General features: G+C 49.2%; 1 long non-coding RNA gene across 1 annotated transcript; it reads left to right on the plus strand.

Moving 5' to 3' along the window:
• Positions 1-24937: 24937 nt before the first annotated feature.
• On the plus strand, positions 24938-25543 carry LOC131503634 (uncharacterized). Its single transcript, XR_009257500.1, has 2 exons — positions 24938-25122; positions 25254-25543. It is a non-coding gene; the product is annotated as an uncharacterized LOC131503634 (long non-coding RNA).
• Positions 25544-27793: the final 2250 nt, after the last annotated feature.

Consider the following 27793-nt stretch of genomic DNA (forward strand, 5'->3'; position numbering starts at 1 on the left):
TGTAATGTCAAAAAAAAAGAGATCTCTGACAGATAGCCAAGATACAAAGATACCTCGAATGGATAGCCAGGTTTCCACACAGTGACAATTAGGGGGAAATGGCAGGAAGTAATTCGGAGGGGCTTTCAATTGGATGGGAGAGATTTTAGTTAGAACAGATGGATGTGAAGGGTCTGCAGCTCAAAACCACAGAAGACTAAGGGACAATTAGCAAGTGCGTAAGCGGTAAATGGCTTGAAACCCCGTGACAGACATTTATAAATGGGCACGCGTGAGAAATAAGGAGTTCCCTGTGAAGAGAGTGAAAACAGCCTCTTGCACCACTCCTATTAAAAGCCATCACCCAAAGCTGGTGACGATGCTGTTGTGTTAAGACAGGCGACTGTAATTGCATTATTGTGTGCAGCCCATTGAAAAGCTTCTGGAGCAGAGGCAGAAGGCTAATTTGGAGCGGCGAGTGGGTTAGCATTCATTTCAGAAAGTCTTCTCCCAGACACACATGCTACGTCAAAATGGACAGCCTTGTTCTAGTCCGACTGTTCTATTAGATAAATTACCCACATTTGCATGCGTGCTGTTTAGCTCCCGGCAGGGGAATATTTGCAAGTAACACCTGGTGCCTTGAAAGACACACACTGTCTACTATATCTTACAAACTTTATATGTTCTTTGCTTCCAAGTTCAATTAAAACACTCTCCAGTGAAGTTTCATTGATTTACTTTAATATATGCCTAAACCTCAGCCAGGGCGTAACTGATTTCTAAAGCACAATATCCTGTTGATGAACAAAAGACACCACAAAGTAACTGTCAAGTTCTGCTGACGGATCATTTTGCTCATGTTCTGGGAGACTTTTATTTTTTATAATTTTCTCCCCGAGTGTCTTCAAGATTGCTGGTTTTGTGGTACAATCGATCACGTAATGTGTGCCATCAAAAAAAAAATGGGGGGAAAATACATCCTTCTGAAGAATCACATTGAAATTTAAAGTCTGTTCAGTTTTCCTTCAAAGAAACTAATACGTCTACCCTTCCGAGATGAAGTTCTTTCTGCAGGTTGTCAGGGATGGGAACGTTTCCCATACAGATCTGGTCATATCAGTGAGAACATCCATGTTCCCTTCCCTTGACCCACAGCTCCGGAACCATGGACAGAACCCCCGCTTCCAGGGAGCCGTGCTCACTCTGACAGTGGGGCAGGTGATGAAACCCACCCCCCCCCACAGCACCGGGAGGTTACATCCAAACACAGAACCCACAGCAGGCACCTTACAGAGGCCTGGAAGGTCAACACACCACACAGGCATCCATCCAACCAACCAACAGGAGGGATTTGCTTTCCTTCTTTTAAAAAAATCAGGAAGTCAGAGGGCCTTCAGGATAAATTGTGAACCACATGATTCTGGAAGCTTTGCCTTGGTTCAGAGCCTTGCTGTGTGTTTGTTTCTGATAAGCGCACAGAGACACAAGCCTCAGGGAAGGTCCACAACCCACACTGGAAGTGAAAAGTAGTCCAGAGGAGATCAGCCACAGACTGCGAACGTCATGGGGAAAGAAGGAAGGATGAGTCGCTTGGGGAAAGAAAAAGCCCAAGAAGAAGCTTCTCAGGCTCCCACGTACGGATGCCTTCCCTGCCCCGGAGAGCTGGACCACGTGGATGTCTGACTGGTGTGGGTCAGCTGTCACTGCAGCCAGAGAATGACCAGGCTGCCCCTAGAAAAGTGTGTGCTCTACACCTGCCGTCCTCCCACGAGGCCCAAGGTGGCTGCCAGGGCCGTGCTGGCATCGTGTCCACGTTTTGCCAGCATCTGCTGTAACCTACCTGGTGTGTCGTTGCCAACTTTTGCTTGTGTGTTATCTCTCCATGGGCTGGAGGTGATTGGAAGGCAGGGTGTTGGTTGTCAGGGCTTCAGGCTCATGGTTGGTCCATCAATGCCTCCGTGAGTTCTATACACAGCGCATCGCTCAGGAGAGCCGTCGCCTGTTTTCGGAATCCTCAGAAACCGTATTGAAAGACCCTTAATAAAAGCCTCTACAAGCCAGACTCACATTTTAAAATGCCAAATGCTTCTGTTTCCTGATGTCTTTGAGCTATGTTACAAAAGAATTAAAATGAGTATTTTTAAATTTTTTTTTAACGTTTATTTATTTTTGAGACAGAGAGCATGAACGGGGGAGGAGCAGAGAGAGAGGGAGACACAGAATCGGAAGCAGGCTCCAGGCTCCGGGCCATCAGCCCAGAGCCCGACGCGGGGCTCGAACCCACGGACTGTGAGATCGTGACCTGAGCTGAAGTCGGACGCTCAACCTACTGAGCCACCCAGGCGCCCCTAAAATGAGTATTTTTAAATCGCAAGCATGACTCTTGAATTTACGGCAGAATTCCAAATGCAGCCCGTATCCGCATGGACTCAGCTATCTCACGGACAACCTTCGACCTCAGAACAGAATAATTAAATCCTCTGCAACACTATGTGCCTTGATCCTGTTCCCCAACGCCGGGTTTATAAAGTGTTTGATGTGAAAAGCGTGTCCAAGTTTAACAAGACCTGGTACCACTAGAAATACTCTATGGAAGTCAAGACTTCCTGTTCTGACTGTGGGCTGTAGCGTCTACAAGAAAATAAAATCAGGAGAAAATAGTTGGGAACCATTTGTGGAGCCCAGCTCAAAATTCAGAAAGCATGAATGGAAGCTAAAATTTGGAGAGGCCAGTTCCCTAATGACCCTCTGTCCCCTGTGCCTGGGACTCTGAGCATCTTCTGGCAATGACAGCACAGTTGTCTGAGCACAGGGAGTGACATGTCAGAGATGGGACACTTGCTGAGGTTGGTTTGTTTATTTTTTTTTTGTTTTGTTTTTACTATTATGAACAATGCTGCTCTAAGCATTTGTGTCTTTTTATTTTTTAATGTTTATTTTTGAGAGAGAGAGACAGAGTGTGAGTAGGGGGAAGGGCAGAGAGAGAGGGAGACAGAATCCAAAGCAGGCTCCAGGCTCTGAGCTGTCAGCACAGAGCCCAACATGGGGCTTGATCCCATGAACTGTGAGATCATGACCTGAGCAGAAGTCGGATGCTTAACTAACTGAGCCACTCAGGCACCCGGTTTTTTTTTTTTTTTTAACATTTTTTAAAATTTTATTTTAGACAGAGAGCACATGGGGCAGAGGGGTGGAGAGAGAAAGAGAGAGAGAGGGAGGGAGGGAAATTTTTAAACTATTTTTAAAAGTTTATTTATTTTGAGAGAGACAGACACAGAGTGAGCAGGGGAGGGACAGAGAGAGAGAGAGACAGATCCCAAGCAGACTCCATGCTGCTAGCACAGAGCCTGATGCAGGGCTTGAAACCATGAAGCTCCAAGATTATGACCTGAGCCAAAATCAAGAGTCAGACACTCAACTGACTGAGCCTCCCAAGTGCCCTGAGAGAGAGAGAGAGAGAGAGAGAGAGAGAGAGAATCTTAAGCAGGCTTTACACTCAAGACCAGATGTGGGGCTTGATCCCACGACCCTGGATCAAAACCTAAGCTGCAATCAAGAGTCGGAACCAGGCGCCCCCCTTGTTAAGTTTATTTCTTTATTTTGAGAGAGGGAGAGAGAAAGAGCACACGAGTAGGGGAGGGGCAGAGAGAAGGAGAGAGAGAACCCCAAGCAGGATCTGTGCTGTCAGCACAGAGCCTGACACAGAACTCAATCCCAAGAACCGTGAGATCATGACCTGAGCCAAAATCAAGAGTCTTAACCCACTGAGTCACCTGGGTGCCCCTGCCAAGGCATTGGACATTATTCCATCCGACATCATTGTTGACTCTGTTCAATCTTAATCTTGCTGTGTGGGTGTAGAGTGAAAGGGACACCTCTCTCAAGAAATGGGGCTCTAGTGGGAACCATCCATGATTGACATTAATTAGCCCCATTTCTCCACATCCATAGAGGAGAGAACTCACGCTTCCCTTCACTCTCTCCCCTTCACTTGCCCCCACAAATGAGGGTGACCTGTCCGGCAGCTGATCTGGAGTAGTGACTACAAGGCCTGACCCTGTCACTTTAGCATGGACTCTTCCAGAGCTGCATGCCTGCATGCCTGAGAGAGATTGGCATTCTCCTCTCTTCTCCAGCGACCTCGGGACATGCCCTGCTGGTTTTTTGAGAACAGCCTCCCCCAGGTGCTCTGCCCATAGGTGGCTGGGCCAGAGCAATGGAGTGTTAAAGGAGGAAGGCACACTCTGACCTTGAACCCTGGCATCACTCTGCACCACAGCTCTCCCAGCGCACCTGTGTAGCCTTGTGTGGGCCACTCACCTGTGCACACCCAGGTATCTCCATTGGCAAAAAGCGTTCCATAACCGTATCTACTCCATGCGGTCACCAGGCCCTGATGTTCCCATCAGTAACATGGGATTCATGGCATTGCTGTGATGTGTAATTGAGGAGAATGCCTGGCCTTTACAAGCCCTGCACACATGTCTGCAGTTGTCATTATCTTAAATAATATTTTTGTTTCCCTTTCTGACACCTGAGACTATTTATCAATGAATCTAGAACACAGAGGGGAAGGGACACTGTTACTTAAGCCCCTCACACACCCAAGTCAAAGGGCATGTCAGCCATACCAGCGAAAGAGATGGTCAGTAAGGAAAGACTACAACACACACAGAGGAAGGGACCAGAGTTCAAGAAGTCAGCACTGAGGGGTGACAGTTGTAACACTGCGTGGTCTGCAAAGCCCCAACTATTTACTATCTGGCCCTTTGCAGAAAAAGGCTGCTGACTCCCTGCTCTAAAATAAGCAATACCCTGTAGGCCGCTGTGCTCCTCATAAGACCTCACTCCCTGTCCACCTGTCCAGGTGTGCTCTCCTCCAAGGCCAGGGGTCTAACAGCTGCCTCTTCTCTGAACCCTGGGCTGCACTGCTGTCCCTTCTGTACCCGACACAGTGTCTGCCTGACCTCTGCTAGGTCACAGTAATGTCTCCTGGCTGCAAAATAAATGGATAAATGAATGTAACACATTGGACAACTACTTCAGATCTTCATTCAAGTGGAACTTTCCGCCAGCTAATAGCACTGTTATTAATGATCTCATTCCAGATAGCGTTTCAACAGAAATTTAAAAGAACTACAATATGTCAACTCATCCTTAAGCAGGAAGTCTGGTCACTCTTGGCGCATGGATTGCCAGCATTGTGTGGGCTGACCACGCTGATACAGGTGTGCATAAATGGTGCACACTTCGGGTACAAATGAGAAAGGCATGGTTGGGGCTTCTAGAAACTTCCTCAGCCCGTCTACACTCAGTTACTGTCTCAATAGATCTGGTCCCTGAGAAGAATACTACATAGATTCCCAGCTCTACTCACGGGTGACTGTAGCATACACAAATAAAACAGAATCTCATGGTTTCCCTTTCTCAACTTTATCCGCAACCCATGGATGGACTTAAAAGTTAGTAGGTGGTAATCAGACATAAGTCAAAAATGGGACGAATCCATGACAGCAACAAAACAACAATAAATCACCCTGAACATATTTCAAAGTATTCACGGGTCAATGGGAGAAAAACACTAATCCAACCACAGAAGATCCTAACAAGATCTGTCTTCCATTTGTGACCTAAAAGACAAGCGTCCGGAATAGAAGCAGATTGCCAAGACATCCTTAATTCACTTTTTCATTTTGATCATAAAAATCTGGTATTCAGTTACAAACAATCTTACTGCATCTGGAAGCCATCCATTAAATGATTATATAGAGCACAGATATACCTGTCAGTTTTCCTCCTGTAAAATGTGCCCTGGTCATCCTCGGAGGCTTAATTCATCACTGTTTTCCTTAAATCCAAGTGAATACAAGTTGTGGTAGCTGATCTCCAAAGATGGACCCAGTTCAACCACTTCCCCAACATTCACGCCCTTGTGTAGTCTTTTCCCCATGAATCTGGGCTGGCCTGTAATTCATTCTATCCAAAACAATGTTTTGGAAGTGATGTGACAAATCTCTGCCTAAACCTTAGGCCTCTCTCTCTCTCCCTGCCCCTCCCCTTCTCAAAATAAATACATACATAATCATTTTTTTTAAAAAAAGAGAAAACAGGTCTAATGATGTAATTGAATCCTCCTCCAGACTATGTATTTAGAAACTATTTGCTTACATTCCACATAGAGAAAACGTGTTTGATCGTGTGTCACTAATGCACGTATGTGTTGTGTTTGTGTTTGCACTACTGTAGTCATGTGTTACATATGCTATAAATAAATACTAACATGAAATCTACAAAGAGGGATGTCAACAGAAATTCTCATGCTTTCCTGGGGCACCTGTGTGGCTCAGTCGGTTAAGCATCTGACTTCGGCTCAGGTCATGATCTTGCAGTTCGTGGGTTCAAGCCCCATGTCAGGCTCTATGCTGACAGCTCAGAGCCTGGAGCCTGCTTCAGATTCTGTGTCTCCCTCTCTCTCCCCCTCCACCTCTCTCCCTCTCTCTCTCTCTCTCTCTCTCTCTCTCTCTCACACACACACACACACACATACACACACACAAAATAAAATAAAATAAATAAAATAAAATAAAATAAAGAAGGTCTCATGTTTTTTATAACATTCTAAAGCATTTGAAAAGTAAACTTCAGACTGTCAACGGTAATTATTTCCAGTGGATTTTTGTTGGTTTGTTCTTGGTTTTCTTCTTGCTTGTTTGTTTTTTGAATGAATGTGTTTTTCCCCCAGATTTCCAAATTAATAATATACTATATAAATAATTAATGTTTAATCTTAAATATTATTAGGGTTTTTAATTTATCATAAATCCTAATAAATTATATTTGGATTGAGAGTGAGCAAGACGAGTGCTCCCATTTTCCCCTATCATCTTTCTCGGTCAATAAATATGTCCCTTGGTGACCAGGATAATGGAAACAGAGGACAACTCTGCCCTTCCACCTTTTACATGCTAGCCAACACCTGCCAAACCCCTTTCTTCTTCCATGACTCCCTGCTTGGAGCTTTAGAAAACATCGGGAATTAAAGAGAGTGCCAGCAAAGGATCACCCCATCTCACAGCCTTCTTACCACATAAGCCACCCCACCCATGGACCTCTCCACTACCTCAACCTCTCTACCATATAGACCTCCCCACCATATAGACCTCCCCACCCCATGAACCTCCCCTCTCCATGGACTTCTCCCATCATATGGACCTCCCCACCCCATAGACCTCTCTATTGCATGGACAACCTCTACTATATGGGCCTCCCCAATCATGGATAACCCCCACCCCATGAGCCTCCCCACCTATGGATCACCTCCATCCCATGGGCCTCTCCACCCCATGGACCTCCCCACCCCATGGACCTCTCTGCTCCATGAATAATCCCCACCATACCTCCCAATCATGGGTCACCCCACCCATGGACCACCCTACTGCATGGCCTTTTAAAGTTTCAATCCAAGTAGAATCCGTGTTTTCTTAACTCTTCACAAGTTTTGCCTTCCCCTTAATGTTCTAAATGCCAACACTTAAAGGCTAATTTCTTGGACAAAGAAGTGGTCCAATTTATTACACTTCATGTTGTGAACAGTACCACATGGAAAGTTCTTTCACAGAAACCTACTTAGGAAAATAAGTTTGGGGCTGAGTGGAGAGAGATTTCTGTCATGAGGCAGCAGACAGACCCTATAAAAGGGCTCCTGGGATGTGGGATTTGTGGTGAAACTTGATGAGTCCATGCTTGCTCTGCATTGGCATCCCCATGGTCTGAGGCCACAGGACCCTGGGAGCCGAAGCTTCAGGGAGAAGTGAGAAGATACGAAGGTTCAAAATTATCTTCTTCCATCCAGACCCAAAATAGAACTGCGGAACACTGGGACTACGGATGGCGGTTTCCCCCGTCCTGTCCAGATTCCTCAGCAAGTGCATTTCACCCGACCCAAGATTTACATTTCCCATCTCATACTTAAGGCAGAAAATTCTATTATCTTCCCTTGAAATATAGAAAATCTATGGCGATGATAAATTATAGAACTAGCCTCATTCATACGATAATGACTTAATTTTGATTCAGCCTTCACTGTCTACTCTCTATGTGAAATATGGCCTACGACTGCAGGAATGGAGAGACTCAGAAGACACGCTCACAGACACACACACAGATGCACACTCACTCACAGAGGCACAGTCTCACAGACTCACACTCAGACTCATGTACACTCACAGACACGCACATAGATGCACACTCACAGACACTTGCAAATGCACACTCACAGACACACTCACAGGTGCACATTCACTCACTAGAGTCGCCTGCACCTTGCTGGAGGCTGTGTGAGGGGAGGGGAGGAGAGTGGGCTCAGGGGCTGACCACCTGGGGCTGCATCCTGGCTCACCTACTTACTAGCTCTGCCACTGAGCTGGAGCAAACTTCCTGAGCTCCCTGGGCCTTGGTTTTCTCACCTGTCAAGTGGGGCAACAGTTGTAGGAGGAAAGCTGCTCGAGAAGCCCAGCCCACAGAGCCGGCCCAAGCACACCTAGGTGCCATCACCTGTGACAGACGCTGAGACAAGACTCTGGAAACCCCTCCGCAGGGCATACACTCAGTGACTGTCATGGGAAGTCAATCTCAAGACCTGGAGGAAAGCGTCCAGGGGCCCGGGACTGAGACAGCCAGGCCGTCCCCTCACTGAGGCCCTGCATCGCTGTGAGCCATTCTCCCGTCTCCCCTTCCTCAAACAAGAAAGCCCACCAACGGAGACCGAAGGGCCTTCCTCACAGGGACCAGTTCACACCCTTCTTCATCACGGGCCTCAGTAGCGCAGGGCGGAAGGAACGGGCCCCGTGACGTTGGGACTGCCGGCCTCCAGAGCTGCGACAGAATACATTTCTGTTGTTTGAAGTCACCCCATCTGCAGTACTTTGTTATGGCAACCTCAGGAAACACTCCAGAGGACATGATGTGCTCCCCAGTAGGGCCCATTTGGGGCAAGAATGTTGCGGCCTAACCTAAAAGCCAGCGAGGGCTGCTATGTTTATGAAATAACATCAGCGTGTGAGCAGTCCCTGAGAAACGATGGTCACTGCAGCTGCCTCTGTTACTGAAGGTGGGGGGGAGCCACGGGCCGGGTGCCTGCCCTGGTGTGTGGGCGGAACGCACTCAGAGCCAGCAGTTCCCCCCCAAACCCAGCCTCCCCATCCCACCCCCCCACCAGTGTGGCAGGGGGTGCAGAGGGGCTTCTCAGCGGGAGCCACAGTTGGGCGGTCAGACCACGCTTCCAAGGACTCCCGAACAGCGACCTCAGCTTAGCGCATACGTTAATGTGCCATCAATCATCCATTCTCCCGACTCCAACGCGCTGGCCTCTCCTCTCCTCTGTTGCAAAACCCCGTGGCTCTCACACCCAGCCATCACCCTCTCTCCTAGGGTGCGTTCTATTACGTTTTCAGCCTGGGTTACTGTTTTCCAGCCTGGCAACGGCAGTGCCCACGCATCCCATCGAACAGATGCACGTAAAACCCCAAGCTGAGCAGGGACGTCATTACCCTTCCAGAGGAGCCCCACGAGGGCCCCAAACTTCCTCACTCATTGCTGGCTGTGAATCTCTGCCAACCTACAACAGCTGGAACACCTCGCCAGGTCTCCATATGGATTTTGTGTTAACCGTCTCCTCTCCCGGCCGGGTCCAGCTCCGCCTGCCCGAACCCACATCTGCACCTGCAGCCTTCCTGAAGATAATGGCTTTTCTCTGCCCAAGCTGGTTCTGAGATTCAGGCGTGTTGAATCCAATTGCTTATTTCAGGGATAGAAGAAGCATGCCATCCAAACCTTCAGCGGGGCCTGGATTCAGTACACCCTTTTCAGGGGCAGTGTTCCCGAAACACAGCTATTAATTAGGTAGTCAATCTGTAGAAGCAACAAGGGGATAATAATTAAATCGCTGGCAGGAGATTCCAATGAAATAATGCAGATGTTAAAGAAGAAATGAAGAAGCAAACAAGGTTAATGTTTCTGTGGAACTAGGCTCTAGAAGGATTGTGTTATGGTGCTGTAGCCACCTCAGTGCCATAGGAACCTGGAGCCATAGCCTTAGTACTGCCTCTCGACCCTTGCAGGACTTGGTTTTTCCATCTGTATGATGGACACACTCATGCTAACCATCTCAGACCCAAGTTGGGCTAAGAAAGTTGCTTGGACAATAATTGTAAAAAGTTTAGAAAACCAGAATGCTCTGATATAGGAATCACAATAATCTATTAAATATTTTCAAATCACCAAAGATAAACCTAACTCTTGCTCTTAAAATCCCATTGGCAGGAGGGCTGGACCCATAAAAATAGGGGGCATTGGCAGGAAGAAGGGTGCTCAGTGGCTCCACCCCACCATCAACATTAACTCATGCATGTAACTGAAGTGTTGGTTCACAAGCGGCCATTATTTTACCCCAGGGGACATTGGACAGTATCTGGACACACTTCATTGCCATTTGCTTTGGGAGAGGCAGGGATGCTGCTACACTTTGCACGACACACAGGACAGTCCCACAGCACAGAGTCACCCGCTCAAAATGGCGATAGTGCTGTGGTGGAGAAACGGACTAGACTTACCTTATGTCTCTCTAGCCTTCTGTCCTCAAGGAGCCTGCTTGCTTCTTGGCTTGAGGCCATGCTCCTGAGCTGGACCAAGAGAAACAATGGACCTGCCCGGTACCAGAGAGACGCCACCCCGTCAGCCTTTTAGCTTAAGAGACCCCCACATTCATGCACCATCAGCTGTAAACTGCCGAGACATTTCTTGGGAAATACCAAATAAGGAGGGGAGCAGAATGGAATACTCTTACCAGACCTAACTGTCTTACATCCTGGACCTGTGTTCTACCAAGTGACACCTGCTCGACATGTGTGGTCATACAGTTGCGGGGGAGCAGGGGATTGAAGACAGGAGCTTCTGTGACCTGAACGAGATGGTAGCCAAGACAGGATCGGGAATTTCGTACATGACTTGGAGCGTTCTTCACCCAATCTTCATTTGTTAAGCACCAACTATGCATGACCTATGTTCCATGGAATAACCAGGCATGGTGTTCCCCTCTCAGGAACTTACAGTCTAGTGGGGAGAGATCATAGATCGTTCATGAACAGTAAGAGCTAAGAGAAACCAAGCTTGGTGAGGGGCCCAAGGGAGGAGTGTGTGAGGTTGGGCAGTCCCCTCAGATATGATGACATTTGGTCTGCTGAGGACAGGGGCATCCATCTATGAGGTCAGCCTGAAGGACGGCCCAATGACTCAGGTTACCGGCATGATGTTTACCACAATTCAACTAATCCACATCCACTTTCCACCATGGTTGTGCCCACCTCCACGTTGTGTGCAGGTGACACACAGCCATAATACTTCCCAGCCTTCCGCTCAGGGCTGGAGTATCTGAGAACCCAACTGCCAGGGCCTGGCTGGCTTCACCCCAGTGTCAGGACTCAGTCTACGATCAGCCAGCACGCACACGGCAGGTCACAGCAAGCTTTTTGCAAACAGCAGCATTTAGTTCGTGGCCTTTCCTGCTTCCCCCCAAAGCAGCGCTGTGTCTGGCACTCGTCCAGATCACTTAGCTAGGAACAACACACAGCCAAAAGAAAAGAAAAAGAATTAAAAATTGCAACGAGTTTAAATAGGCAGCCATCCGTGGGGCCGTGCGTGTTTCCAGACAGCTTTATCTCTGCAGTTCACGCCCTTTGGTTGTGAGCAATTTCAAGGTTGATGGCGTCGCAACTGCCAGACATTCTTCCTGGCTGGTGGTGATCACTCCCTGGGTTGTAACAGGGCCGCACCGTTGCTTTGGGAGGGGGAGAGCGTATGTTCGTCTCCCTCCTCATTAGGTCAAATCAAGCTTTTCCAGGGCCAGGGCCTGGATCCCAGCTAGAAAGTAAGCACGTCCTCCATGTTGCTGTGCTATTCTGATGCACTAGGCTCTTGTTTCCAAGGAACCCACTAGAATAGAGCATCTCTATTAGAGAGGGAAAGAGAGCTAAAGCCACCAGAATGTCCCCAACCCTCACCCGCCTGGCTAGAATGGGATAGATCTAGGGCATTTCTTCTTGACCGTTTTGTACAGCCACGTTTCCAAGGCCACAGCGCTGAGACCAAAAGGTGTCAGTGGCCCCAGGCACGGAGAGAGATGGGTGGTTCCTGGTTCTGTCTCTGCCCCAGGGTGGGCCACCTTACATGAGCTCCCAGCCTGCCTGGTCCCCATTTCCCCATCTGCCACCCGAAGGTGATTGATGGGGAGGACCCACTTCAGGTCCTGGAGCCCTGTAGATACATAAAGTCCTTTCATGATAAACGCCAGCTCCTGAGTGCTGGCAGCAAGGGACCCCCCCTACATGTGTGCCCATCCCCAGGGCTCTTCGTCCACATTGTGAACAACTGTGTATTTCAGATTTCCGATAGAACTGCCCCCTTGTATTAACCCCAGGCCCATATGGAGTCCCGCTGCACACCCACCATGGACTCAGCTGGCATCCTTATAACATTGTGACCCACCATTTACTGGGCACTTCCTGTGGGTATTTAAATTTTTATGGAGAGAAATTCCAATGGCAGGAATTGGACACATAGAGGTGACATCAGTGTTAGGGACAGTTTCCTCACATTCTTCTTTTTTTTAATGTTCATTTATTTTTGATAGAGAGGGGCAGAGAGAGGGAGACAGAGAATCCAAAGCAGGCTCCACGCTCACAGCAGAGAACCTGATGCAGGGCTCGCACCCATGAAGCGTGAGATCATGACCTGAGCTGAAATCGGACACTTAACTGACTGAGCCAGCCAGGCGCCCCTAGGAGGGTTTTCCTCCGGGCCCAAGGAGTGGGGACAAAGAGCAGTTTTAACTTTACATCCTACAGCAGACTGGATTTTTTTGTACGAAGACAGGGATCACGTATTATATATGTATGTATATCATATACGCACATCTCTGCACATACACACGTGTATAGGTGACAGTGGAAAGATGTCAGAAGCAGCCCTTTCCCACTTAATGTAAATGGCACAAGGGATCCTTTCTTTGGCTTCCCCTTGGAACTTTCAGAGGAGTCAGGGGAATCTCAGTGGCCGGTGTTTCACCTGCCGGATGCTGGACCCCAGGACCTCAGCGAGGGGGGGGGGGGTGGTCAGCTCCACTGGGGCCCGGCCCCCAGCCAGGCACGGCCCCCACCCCAAGCTCCCACCGCGGGCTCTCCGCTGCATCCTGCATGCAGGACTCAGAGTCCCTGGCAACTTGCGGGGTCCCCATCTGTCCCCTTCTCCCTAAACTGAGGACTGTTCCCTCTGCCTGCCCTCCAGTCTCCAGTGGGACCTTCTCTGGGGGCCTCGTCTACCCTCAGCACTGTGGGTTCCAAGCCTGCCCTTGTCACCAGCTGTCTGGGGACCTCAGGCAAACCAATCTGAGCCACATCCTGTCGTGAGAAACAGCAGCCATGTACCAGATCCTCTGGCTCCTGCAGCAACAGCTAAGAGGCAGAGCTAACCAGGCAAAGGCAGTTCGGGAGCCCTCGAGAGTTCGGCAAGGAGTCATAGATAATCATCTCCCACAGTTATCTACACCTCACTTTTCGAAGGACATCTATGATCTCTTCTTAATCATGCTACGAATTTGTCCCCCGGGTAGGATCGCAAGGATTTATCTCCACTTCCTCTGCCTGTACCCAACCATCACTGGAACCACTTGGAAAAGCCCTTTCCTTATTCTTTTTCAAGGACAAAATACATGCAGAGATGGGCCTGAGCTAGCCTGAAATCCCAAAGGAGATGACAAATATTGGTGGAAGGAATGGATTAATAAGAGAGTGATCCAAAGTGCCCAATAGTGGCCTGGCCGTGTTTTATCGTCAAGCTGCTAGGGGCACGGGGGCTCCTGAATTGATCAGGACAGACCCCGGGGACACTTAGAATTCCAGACGGAGTCTAGACTTCATTGTCCACTTAAGAATATGAAACAACCCTCCTCTGGGGCCTACAGCACAAGTCCAATCCATCTGTCTGACATTTACTAAATCCCTTCTGTTCTGGGCATTGGAGACACAAATAAAGGTAGATAAAGGCAGAAGCTTGTAAGGACAGTGCATTTAATGTCAGGCAACTTTGACGAGCCCATGGGCATTGGTTCGTTCATTCATTCATTCGTTCGTTCCTCGGGGAGTACTCACTGAGTGCCTATGTACCAAGCATCAGCTCCCTTTGATTCTGCTGTATTTCTGTCTTTTTCCATAGGACTGATCATCTTCTAAAATACAGATTCATTTTGGGGACGCCTGGGTGGCTCAGTCGGTTAAGCGTCCGACTTCGGCTCAGGTCATGATCTCGAAGTTCGTGAGTTTGAGCCCCGCATCGGGCTCTGTGCTGACAGCTCGGAGCCTGGAGCCTGCTTCAGATTCTGTGACTCCTCTCTCTGCCCCTCCCCCACTTGTGCTCTCTCTCTCAAAAATAAATAAATGTAAAAAAAAATTTTAATACAGACTAATTTTTTCACTTACTGTGTCTCCTTTACTTGTCTGTGTTTCTCTGCTGGGGCGTAAGGCCCCAGAAGACAGGGACCTTTGTCTGATTCATTCACTGATGTTTCCCACGCCCCTGGACTACAGCACGTGGAAGGTGTGGGTAAATGTTTCCTAATAAATTAAGGCCCTCTCCGAGGCCAGAGCCACAGATACAGCCTTCAGCTTACCTGGACTGCGGGGGTCCTTTCCTTCCACTCTGGCCGGGGGTCTCTGGTCCAGGGGCTCCTGAGGCTCCTGAGTTCTGCAGCTCTGCTCGGCCCTTTGGGATGGACAGCCAGGGCGGACTCTTCCTGGACATGATCCAATCCCATGGTGCCGGCTTTGCCCACAGCCTCCTGGGGCCAGCGTCCGCGAAATGCCGGTCTGGGAAGAACAGTCACGTGCCTCCCTAGTGTGTCTTTCTAAACCTCCCTCAATTCCCAGCCAACCTCCCTGAATGCTTTGGGCCCCTGAAAGAGAGAAGGGCAGGGAGTTGAAGAGAAAGGTACAGGAGGACCAAGGAGGGACATTTGTGGGGAGCCCTCCCGGTCGTGGGCAGGGCAACGTGGGCTAATGGAGGGCAGGAACACTCCCCCGGGCTCCCACTCACATGTCTGACATGTGAGTGGGACATGTCAGGGCCCTCCCTCTGTCTCTGAAGGCACGTACAACACAAAGCCACTCTGTCTTCTGTCACCAGTCCCTTGCTGGTGACTTGATCTGTTCCACTGCCCACAGGTCTGCCTTGCTGATCACCCAGTGCATGCCAAGCTCAGGGAAGGGAGCTGCAGACATACAGGGCATCGGCTGTGCTATTCTGACTCTCCAGGTCTAGGAAGGGCCACAGAAGAAAACCAACAGCTACACCAGGGAAGAAGGCCCCGAAAGGAAGCGAGCTATATATAGGCGCCTGGCCAGGAGGGTGGGTCGGGGAGGCATGTGGAAGATGTGTAGTGAGTTGCACTTCGAAGATGAAGAGAACAGAGCCGGTTCTGAGGTGAAGCTTCCAAGAGGGTCAGGGAGAGAGGAGGCCCCCAGTGGCCGGGGGAGCTGGTCGTGAAGAAGGGGGGGCCCCTCGCTGAGGAGGTTGGATCTTATCCTGGAAAGATTTTCATGTTTAGAGGCACGTCATCAGATTGGGCTTTGGGATATCCAGAGGCCTGGAGCAGGGATGCCTCGGGAGAAGATCTGGTGTCTTGTCACCACCCTGACCATAAACAGGAGGGAAAAAACGAAAGACTCTCCACATGCATTCAGGGCCAGGAGGCGCTGGCCACACCGTTTGTTGTAAAGCTGCAGGAAAAGGGAAGGGAGGTACAAATATGTTCCAGTCTCCTGTTTCGTGATGTCGAGTACAATTCATAAAGAACAGTTCTAATAAACGAAAAAGAAAAATTGTGCTCTCGGGACCAGAAGCAGGTACTGGCCAGGGAGGTGTCAGGTACATCCGATGTCTGAGACACAAGAAACGGTCCCGACCCTCAGCGGCTTCTTGAAATGCGTCTCCCCCCCTCATTGCTTTTCACATGTATACAATGTGTTAGGCAAACTTTACATTATGCCACTGAATTAATAAAACCCTGTATTTCGTGGACTGATATTTTTACACCTTTGAATTGGCTTAGATTTTCTTTTTTCCTCAATGCAGAAGTTGCACCTAAAGTGTTTGCTATCAAACTGTTATCGTAATAATTCTCTCGGAAACTTGGGAAGTCAGACTCAAGTCGAAAATACAGCGGATGAAATTCCTTTGTTAATATGGCATGTTTAGGGCTGGGATGGGTTTTGGAGCCTGATGCCAAGAGCTGACCAGTGTCTCCAGCAGATTAGTGGTTCCATTTGGTGGCATAGTATCTTACTCTCTTAGTGCATTCTGTGAAATTCACGTTTGATCACGTGTGCACCTGTTTCAACCATTCATTTCTCCTCCTTTTCTTACCATTTATCGTATAATTTGTAAACCAGAGTTTCCACAAGGGACATGGGTGAAAGCTGACTTCTTAGTAATGGGCTTCAGGTCCAGCATTCAGAAAAAAATAAATTCAGCATCAGAAGGGAAAGTCAAAAGCAACGGGTCTATAGTTTGGTACAAAGAACGTGTTGGTACCTAGAGCATTTTGACTCAAACAGAAATCTCTTGTACTAGGTTTTTGAGCGTTCTGGGAATTAGGCAGAGGTGAATTTGCTCCACCATGCTTCTCCTGTGTGCAGATGGAGGCGGAGTGGGGGAGGATCAACCCGCCTCAGAGGGGAGGAGCCTCAGGAATCTTGCCCCCTTACAGCCCTCGATTAAAGATGGAGAGGAGGACTTCATCAACCAAGCACGACACCGTGATGTTGTTTGTAACGCTTCAACCTGGACTGGTTGTCCGGGGCCATCTGAAAGCCAACTGGATGCACGGCGTTTCCGGAGGTCTCGATGGTGTGAGTCATCATGATGGGGCCATCGCGCCATGATTCACACCATTACCTCAACATCCTTGAACTTGTGTGTGTTCAGTGTGTGCTCAGATGATGTGAAATAAAGTGTCAGGTGTTACTAGTGTCAGCAGCATGACTTCTGCAGCTACACTGCCCAGTGCAAGTCCCTGCTTTGCCACAACAGTGTGACCTTGTGTAAGTTATTTAACCTCCATTTGCCTCTGTTTTCTCACCTGTAAAATGGGGACGTAGTAACACCTACTTCCTAGGTTGCTTTGAGGATTAATGAGTTTATGGCAACGTCTGTCACATAGGAAACATGGTCCACATGTGCTATTCTTAGAATGAAAGAAAAATGGGAAGACATTTGAGTAGTCCTTTATTTTTTGAAAGTATGTTATTTAAAAAAAAAGCATGTGGATCCTGAGAAGGTGATAAGGAGTCAGACGGTGAGAGAATAATGCCACTGGATCAGACATTTAAACTGCCTGTAGGTACACAGATTTTTCTGGATTCCCCGGAAGAACCTAGCATAATGTTAATGAGCTAGCACATCAACAATTGATGGTGATCAATCACACTTGACCGACCATTCCAGGAAGTCAAGCTTGGGAAAAATCTGCTTTGGAGAAATGATTGGGTCTTTGGGCTACAAATCAATTACAATGGTGCTAGGCGAAGTGCCTCACGGGGACCGTGGCTCTCATGCCAGCTCTTGCTTCGTGGGCTTTTGTGTTCACCCTCTAACACCCAGCTGTACAATATTCACGTACGACCTCCAACCGACGTCTTATTTTGAGGCTCTGACCATCGGTGGCCCACCTGTTGGGGAACCACTCCCCGCACTACTTGTCGAGCTCACATGTACCCATGTGTAACTTTCAGAAATGGCATCACTGTCTCTGAGAGCTCTGACAGACCAGGTCCGTTTCCCACGTTGCTGCCTCTTCTACCCCTCCACTCTTCCCCTTTGCTGATGCTTTCCAATAGACCACAAGCCACCAATGATGGGACCGTGTCTGGACAAGATGGGGCGCCGGACACGACGTGTGACGTGCAACGGATGCCATGCGAATATGTGTTAAATGGATTGTGAGAGCTCTCCAGCCAAAACTCGCCAGGAATGAGCAGAGTTGGGTTTGTGGACTTGTGACGAGGGAGAACGTGCACCATGGGGAACTGGAGGGTTTCTCAGAAAGAGGGGATTAGAAAGAACTTACAGGATTTGAGTGTTTGTTGGGTGATTCTGGGGAAGTTTCACGAAAGTTGCACTTGGTTCTGGATTGGATGCTGCCAGGATGAAGTAATTCTACAAAGGGCACCTTAATAAAGCTTATATGGATGGTAAAAGGGATACAGCGCAGCTAACCCTGTAATTGTTTAACCTCAGCCACACCTATCAGCCCGGGCTGGGCTCTGTGGCCACCTCCATGGTTGGACAGTGGTCACATTGGTGTCTGTGCGCAGATGTGCTTATGCAGTGGTCTTGTTAGTTCCGACACCATTGTGGTCACAAAGCAGCCCTCTTTAATCCTGCCTTTCTGGAAGATCCATATCCAGCAGGGGAACACCCAGGCTGGTTGGGCAATCAGGTCACGTCAGGTGCATGGGGCTGCTTTCTCGTTCTCAGAATAAAGTGCCGAAGGTCTGTGCTCTCTTTCTTGTTCTGTTTCCTCCTCATCTTCAGTCTGGGGCGAGCTCCTCTGCAGACCTCAGGCCCCTGATGCTGCTTTGAGTTTCTGGATTCTTCCTCCAGCAGAAACTGAGCTACCTACTGGAGTCCCTTGGAGTCGGTGGGTTGGGGGGTGTTCACCTTCCCCTCTTCTGACATTTTCCCTCCTCCTTCTGTTTCTACCTTTTGCAGAGTGGAAGCCTACCTCGTTGGTATGAAAGAGTAATTTGGAGAGATTTTCCTTCTGAAGAATTCTACCACCTCTTAAGTGATGTGACACAGTATTTGCTACTTTAGGTAAAGCTGGGCTCTCCTCGACCATCCAGGGTGTCTTTCCTGATGTGGAAACGGCACGGCGAGCACTCGGGAGCACCGCGGAGTTGCGCGGCTTTCACTGCAGTTATTTGCTCTGAATCACTTTTAGAAGTTCACTGAATTAGAGAAGAGTAATTTACGTCTTAAAAAGGAAAGGGAAAACAGTTTGCCCCCGATGGGCGGATGCTGAATCGAGCAGCTTGCTCCACAGCCAGGGCCCCCAGCTGTGGCTTGTGATGTCGGGATGCGATGCCGGTGTGGTTGGCATAAGGACCCTCCCCCGAGGACAAGCCGAGGCTTTGGAAGGTGCAGAAATCAGAACAGAGTGCAGGCTGCTGACAAGAGCGCAGAGGAAACCAGCACCACGTCTCCCGCTATTTTCTCTACCAGAGGCCTAACGAGGGGCGTATCTGCTGGGGGGCCAGTGAGTCCACACTAGTGTCACCCTGCTGGTGCCCACCAAACGTGTGTGTGTCACCTGGGGGGAAGTTGGAGAGGGTTTCACTGTCCTTCCTCCTCGGCAGCCACACATGGCCCCACCCTCCTGGGCCTCTGGAAGGGGCCCTTTGCGGCTCCAAACACCCCATCCCTAACTCTCCCCTCATTGCCCCCAACAATGATTTCGTAAATGGACAAGGGAGCTAGGAAGAAGCCCCCCGTGTGTCATGTCATGAGGACAGCCCTCATCCATGTCACCGAGAAGGGCTGTCCGGGATTAGCAAATGCTTGGCATGCAAGGCAGGAAAGATGGCTCAGGGAAGGTGGGGGTCCACTCACTTTGGAAGCAAACTTGAGTTTGCCAGTTGGAGGCAATCTCCATCCTGGAAGTTGGGGCAGGTGAAGGTGCATCCTGTCCTCTGGACAGTTTTCAGTGGAATCTGGCTTCTTTGTGAGGGACAGAACATGTAGGGGCATGCTGACTCCTCCCTCCTCTGGTTATTCTCTGTCCAGAGTGGGTGAGGCTGGAGAGGCGGGGGAGGCCAAGTACAGCTGGCGGGAACAGGGGCCCTGCGTGTGTCCGAGGACCCTCCTCTCCTCAGCCCAGGTGCTCAGCAATCCACTAGGGACTCTGCATATACTGCCTTCCCAAGGGACTCAAGGCCATGGCCCCAAGGGGGGGATCTGTGGAGTGGGGCCCTGGCCAGGACAGGGAAGGCCACAAAACTGATTGCCTCTACGTAAAGAAAGAGCTGGACCACCAGCTCCAGCTTTGCCAGGATCGTCCAGAAGGAAAGACAACCGGAACGATGATCCTAGGCCCGTTTGGAATCAAAATGTGTCAGGCATATTAGTTTGAGGTTGTCTTTTTTTCAATTTTCTGAATTTAACAAGCAAGAACCAACTATTTCCAAAAAATCTGAATGACCTCACGATTTGCAAGAGAACAGGGTACATGAACACCGACACCTGAGACGCAGGGAATGCTTCTCTTTCCAGACTCATTAAGATGTCAGATGAGCGTCTGCATGTTAGTGCCCTGCACACACACTGCAACGAAGAGATAACATTAATTCATGGAGGTTTGTTCCCACTCCTGAAATTCAGAGCAGCCTGTGTTTCTCTGCGGGCCTTCCAGAAGGCCTTCACTTATTTAGGCTGGGAAACACCTTTGATGTGGCTGGTGCCTGACCCAGAGGGGAGGGAAGGGATTTGGCTCTAGAATCGTACAAGATGAACTTGGGGTGTTGTGGAGATAAGGCGCACTTGAGTCACGCGTCCCGTATGCTGTTCTCTCCAAGGCTCCTAACATGCGCTACTCCTTTCAAATGTGAAAGATGGAATTTCCCGGTCGCTGAAGCTGGCTGGAAGCTTCTGCTTTAGGATTAAACTGTTTGCTGCTGAACTTTACAGAAAACAAAACACACAAAGCCACGTTCTGTAAGTAGGTGGGACTTGCCTCTTGGCTTCCGCTTGCCCCTCAAGGGCTAGATGCTTTCGTGAGAATTTCTGTTCATCAGATTGGCTTCAGCAAAATATCCTGGTTTCAGTAATCACAGAGCAGTCAGTTACATCTAGGCAAACTAACGCACACCGCGTTCATATGTTGCATCTATTTTTATTACTGATTGCTCCATCGATAGGATGCTTAGGAAAAGTAACATGACAAGACCAGCTTTGTGTTACCATAATGATCCTCAAGCATGATGGGATGGTTTTTGCTCGTTTGTTTCTTTGTTCTTTAATTTTATTTTTCAAGTTTATTTATTTTGAGCAGGGGGAGAGAGAGTGAGAGCAGGGGAGAGACAGAGAGAGTTAGAAAATCCCAAGGAAGCTCCTCATCGTCAGTACAGAGCCCAGCGCGAGGCTCACACTCACCAACTGCAAGATCATGTCCTGAGCTAATTCAAGAGTCAGTCGCTTAACTGACTGAGCCACCCAGGCGCCCCATGATGGGATGTGTTAAGTGGAGTAGACATTTCAGTCACCTAGAATGTAGACTCTAGTGTTCTTTTCTGTTTTGTTTTTTAATTTGGAGACAGGTGTTTGAATTCTCAAGGGAGCCCACGGCCCCTTTCCTGCCTACATCAGTGTGGCTGACCTCGTGTGCTTTTCAGGAAAGAGTTTACCCTCCATTATTTGGTTCACAACCATCTTCATTAATTAAACACATCAGGCTCTGGGGAGAAATCCACATCTCATAAAAAACAGTCCACAATGTCAAGACAAAAGGACTCTAGACTTGTGCCCTAACCATCCACTCAAGCAAAACAGAGCATCCTCATTAGATAAATCCTTTGAGATCATTTTAAGTAAAAGCATTTAACACTAAAAATGTATGATGTTAAGCAAAACCAAACAAAAAACGGACATTCTGTTTGTCAACTAAAGTCTATTCGTAAGTCTTTTCAAAAATTCTTGCCCTCACATATTTTAAATGTAAGTAATGTACCACTGTTTCCTACTGATTGGAGATCTTCCTATTTCGAAATAAATGTGGTGTAAAAGCCGCTTCGAGAACATACAAAACAAACCTTGAACTGTCTCTCTCCTCCCAAATTATCTGTATTTTTGGCCCGTTTCTTAAAGAAAACCCATTTCTTCTTGTTTGTTCAGGGCTTCCAGAACTCAGAACAGAAAGTCTCCTTGGCTCTGCTCGGTGCTGGGACCCTTCGAGCCACCCTCAAGACCACGCTTCGGGAAGAATGCAGTGACTCGACTAGCTGTTGCCATTACCTCATGCAGGGAAAGTTCCAGGGCATCCTCTGTCCCGTCGAGTCTGGCCATCTCTACCTAAACATTGAATCCAATTTGGTGAAGGAAGCAGAAACTTGGATCCACCCAGTACCTTGAATTGTGTCAATGAGGGACCTCGAGAAGAATTTGGGGCGATGTGAGGGTACGCCCTGGGCCACACTCCCTGTTCCACCTGGGAAAGTTAGGGTCATTTATTGGTTGGAGGAGGAGGCGGCTGGATGAGAAGCATGTATCCAAGACATGGCAATAATCCAAGACCTGGAGGCAGATGTGGCCGGCAAGGGGTCCCCCACTTTGAGGCCTGTGTGCCTTGCTTGCTGGGCAATGGAGTCTTTCCTTCCCATTTATTTCATTTCTGGAACAAAACTCACATTCTTATAAAATTCAGGGGATGTGTCTATTACATCATGAACAATCAAGGGGCACCCAGGCAAACACAGGAACAGCACTGCATACAACACAGTGGACACACACTCACAAACACACCACACACTCGTGCACACTCACATGTCACACCATCACACCCGCATGCGCTTGCCCCCACCCATGCACAAACACTCGTGCTCACACACTCGGACACACACACGCTCAGACACTCAACCGACAACACCCATGCGCACGCTCACACAGCTCACGCCTCCCCACGTGCACACATACACCCCAGGCACGATCATCGCACGGTCCCGACCCTGTACAAAGTGTCTGGAACCCTCGTCGTGCGTGACTGGAGCCACTGTCATATCCATCCTTCAGGACCAGAGCTTGAGACCCAGGTCGAGGAGGCGTCTCGCTGGCGGTGAAGCAGCAGCTGAGGGGGACCCGGGACCAGTGGGCTGGCAGCCCTGTCCCGCTCTACCCAACCGGGCCTGCCCTCAAATCCTGCTCAAGGGAAGCGTGATTGTACCGTGTGCACCAACATCCAGCGTAGAGTCTCAGGAGCAGAGCCCAAAATGTGCCGTGCACCAAATAAAGAGGCTTCGTGCAAATCCTCGAATGTTCAGTCAGTAGAGGACCCATGTTGCACTTCACTTTCTATTTCAGTTTATGTATGTATTTATCTTCGTGAGAGAGAATCCCAAACAGGTTCTGCACTGTCAGCACAGAGCCCGATGCGGGGCTTGAACTCACGAACCGTGACATCATGACCTGAGCCAAGATCAAGAGTCGGAAGCTTAACCCGCTGAGCCACCCAGGTGCCCCTCACTTCACTTCTGCCTCGGAAACCAAGACCTCTGTGCCCGGGGAATTAGGTTCAAAGGGCAAAGTCAACGGGTTCAAGAGTCTGAGTGATGTCGGAGACCACATGGAGGCAGCAGCAGCTCCGGAAGGGAATCCAGATGGCCAGCCACGAGGCGCCCGCACGACCCACAGGCAGCCCCCTGTCACCCTCAAGCCCTCTGGAATCCCCTTTTCCTGCATCAACTAGTTGGCATGGCCCTGGTGTCCTTCCGGACAAGCAGGTACCTGCAGGAGGCGGTGCTGACTGGCAGTCCCGCCCTGCCCCCACCTCCCCACCCCAACCCCCAACCTCCACCTCCCCACCCCCACGCACCCCACCGCTATACCCTCCAAGTTCCCCACCCCAACCCCCCAGCCCCCCACATCCCCACCTCCAACCCCTCCACATCCACCCACCCCACCCCGAGCCCCCCCACCACTCCCACACCCACACCCCCACCCCCCCACCCCCACCCTTCCACCCCCAACCCTCCTGCCCACCTGGATTGGTGGCCTCACCAGATACGCTGAGCCTGCATCACAACGGCAAGGCAGAAACCGTCTGTCCTGCCTCAGATTACAGATGAGGAGATTAGCGAGTCTCTGCCCATAATTACCTGGAAAGCACTCGTGTTCCTCTGGCTCTCGTGACACTGATATCCCAGAGTGTCAGTAACCACAGGCAGAGCACCGCTGTCCTTGCACCTGCTGGGGCCCGACCCTTAGAATCCCGAGCCTCCTGGTCCATCCCTGTGCCATGATTATCTTTCACCTGCCTATCCCGGGGGAAGCAAGCCCTTTCTCCCTGAGGGGGTCCCCTCTGAATCACTGGCTGGGTCCCCCGCGAGCCGCCCAGATGCACCCCCACGGAGAAGCTGGAAGCCTCTGTGATGGGGACTTTCTGGCATTCCTCCCCTGTCGGGTCTCCTCACACGCAAACTTCCGACCTTCTGAAGCAAAGTGCGCCGTGGACACTGTCAGGAGCAGAGCCTCCCGTGGGGTCCAAGGAGGGGCGAGGGAAAGAGCCTGTCTAGAAAGTGCCGGGTGCCTGGGACAGAGGGATCGGTGCCCAGAGAGGGTGAGTGAGGGCCCCACGGTCACACGGAGGTGGGACTCCAGCTCTGCTCCCCTGACCCAGGTCCCTTCAGTGACACCAAGTCACAGAGGAGCAGAGAGGAAGCCAGTGCGTACAGGAGCCCAGGGCCTGGTTCCCCGGCAGCCACCCCATTTATGGTTATGACGAGCAGCTGCTCAGAATCACACGGCCTCGTGGGGCACCGGGCCCCTCTTCAGGGGGGGGCAGCATTCTGGGCAGGGCAGAGTTCTGCGATCGAAAGCCAGCAGGACGCACGCACTGTAAGTTTAACGGCAGAATCAGAGCAAAAGTGCGCAATCATCTCAAGAGCCTCTCTCTGTTCTAAATGTGAAAATGAGACTTCAGACACAGGTGCATCATAGAATTGGGAGAATGTCCCAGCCCATTTCTGGGCAAGAGGGACGGCCCCGTGAAAGGTAGGTTCAGCTCAACAAAGAGGAGGCTTGGCCTTGCCCGGGGGCGGTGGCACGTTTGTGACGTATTACCAGGGGTGCAGGGAAATGTGAGTCGCTTTTAATACGATTGGACGGTTTACGTGGAAAGGCCAGCTTCCACTCCAACCTCACTGCTCTGGAATGAAGAAGCGAACCCGAGGGTCCCAGCCAGCATGGCCAGGCTCTGGGTGGTCTCCCCACCACGATGGTCCGCTCATTGCTCATGGTTGAGAGACTTGGAAGTTGGATCCAAAACAGGTGTGTGTGAGAGAGAGACAGAGGGACAGAGAGACAGAGGGACAGGGAGACAGAGACAGGTGGGGGTGGGGAGAGTTGCCTGTTGACTCCTCCACCTTCCATCAGACTCAATTACTTATTTTCTTGGACAGATTCTCCTGAACACCTTCCCCGGGACCCTACTCCGCACCCTCTGTGTCCAAGCTCACTCAGCACCCACAGCACGGCAGGCATCAAGCTGGGTTCTGGAGACACAATGGAAAGGAAACTGAACCTTTGTTCTCAGAGGGTCCGAAGCCTGCAAACTGAAAAAAGCTCTGACATCTAGAATTTCCTGAATTTGATTCTTGACAAATCAGAGGCCATTTTGATGTGAAGTTTAAGAGGAAAAAATCAGACGCTCTTGTAATAGCTTTTAATTCAAGATTCGATAGGATAATGCTGTTGGTCTTATTTTTTTCCGAAACTTTCGGCTTTGGCGGTCATAATCATTACTCCTCTGCTCTGTGTTGCTTGTGAAGACGTTGTTTCTGGGGGCAAATTACTATCCTGTCTGTCCTGAGTCACTCTGGGCTCCAGGGTCTACGGCCTGTCCCCGGTTGTGGGCTACCTGGCCCTGGGGTGATTAAGCAGAGGAATATTGCCTCCTGAGTATAAACCTCAGAGACAGAAGATAATTAGGACTGTGGGCTCTGGATGGTGTAGTTTGCATATGAAAAGCACGCTCACAGGGGAGTTATTTGCTATTTCTAAGAATTAGCCAGCCTTGGGAGGGGTGGTCTCTCCCTGGTAAGGCCCCCCTTGCATCATAAAATAAAATAAAAACAGTAGCACAGCTAAGATATGAACCTGTGGGAAGCTACAAGAGGAACCCGCAGGAAGACGTTATGGAATTTTTCGGTAGGATTTGATATTAAGCTGAGGCTCAAACACTGAGTCGGCCTCAAAGGCAAACAGTGGGAGGAAGAGAATTGTAGATTTAGGGAACAGCTTATCGGATTTCTGGAGTAAACTGGAGTGGGCACAGAGGTTTTGTGGAGGGGCCACGGGCTGGTGGCTCCTGGGAGACTTCCAGCAAGTGACAGCTCGTTGCACGTTTTATCCGCTCATATTTTTATGTCATTTCTTTTTGCTTCTCTATAAAACTTTTACTCAAGGACAAAGTACCCGCCGAAAAGTGAGCAGATCGTAGGTGGATGTTGCACAAGCCTTTAGACGGCGTCCTTCCCCAGGTGACCACCACCCCCAGTCAAGATACTCAACATGGCCAGCAGCCCAAAGGCCGCCCAGGTGTCCCTGCCATGACTTACTCTCCCTAAAGATCACCATTCACTGCCTCCCAGCCCATCCTTTTGTTTTTTGTTTGTTTTTTTTTTTTTGCTTGTTTTGCTTTTTTTTTTTTTAATTAGTACAAATTGGTTCATGCACCTTGCGGACTTTTGTGTCTGATTTTGTCATCCAGTGTTCTGGGTGAGACTGGAGCAGTGCTTTCCTCCTCTGCTTTGCTGTTTCAGATTATACTGCACGAATTATCCAATCTGCTGCTGGTGGACTTTGTCTCCAATTTGTAGCTGGTATTTATAAGGCTGCTGTGAACATTCCTTGATACGTCTTCTGTGCATACAGAGTCTCATTTCTGCTGTGTTGATTTCCCTGAGGTTCAGATGTCTCTGGGTCACGGGGCATGTGCAGGTAGATGTCTTACCTACTTTTGAAAGATGTTCTCAAGGAGCCAGTGTTCAAATTCTTGTGACAGTTTCCACTCCCACCACCGGTATCCGAGGAATGGTGTCGTTTCCTACATCCTTGCCAACACTTAGTATTGTCTCATTGATTTATTTTTAATTTTAGTCATTTCAGGGGAGTGTGGCATACGAATTGTGAGTCTACAGTCCATTTTCCCAAATGAATTTCTTAGCAGCTCAAGAGTCATTTAGATATCCGTCACCCCTTTATAAATGGCTGTGCAAGACTTGTGCGCAATGACTTGAGTTATTTGTCTTTGGCCTATTACTTTGTAAGATTTCTTTATATGTTCTGGATCCAAGTCTTTCAAATATCTTCCCCTTGTGTCTTTGTTTACTACTCTCTCACTGGTGTCTTTTGGTAAATAAAACTTCTTAATCTTTACTTAATACTATCTACTGATCTCCAATGTAATGGTTAGTACTTATAGTATCCTGTTTGGAAAATTTGCCTGCCCTAAGGACGGGTATTTCCCTGTATTATTTCTCATGATGTATCATTTTACCTTTCACTTTTAGGTCTTTGAACCACATGTAATTTTTTTTCTATAAGGTTTGATTTAGAAGTCACGTTTCATTTCCTTCCATATGGATATTCAGTTGCTCTACACCACTTATTGAAGAGACTATTCTTTCTTCCACCACATTTCATGGTCACCTTTGTCATAAAGCATGAGGGTCTGTCTCTGCTCTCTCCATTCTGGTCCATTGTGCCACATTATCTGCATTACTCCAGCTTTGAAATAGTTCTCACCATGTCATACATGATGGTTTGCTCTTCCTGAATATGGTTTTGACTGGGGTCAGCCCTTTGTATTTGTTTCTCAAGTACAACCAACAATAACACACACACACACACACACACACACCAATAAAATACGCACATTAGCTTTCAAGCAAACCCAGAACATTTACGGGAGTTGACCATATATCGAATCAGAAGGCAA

The sequence above is a fragment of the Neofelis nebulosa genome, chromosome 1, assembly GCF_028018385.1.
Source record: "Neofelis nebulosa isolate mNeoNeb1 chromosome 1, mNeoNeb1.pri, whole genome shotgun sequence".
NCBI lineage: Eukaryota > Metazoa > Chordata > Mammalia > Carnivora > Felidae > Neofelis > Neofelis nebulosa.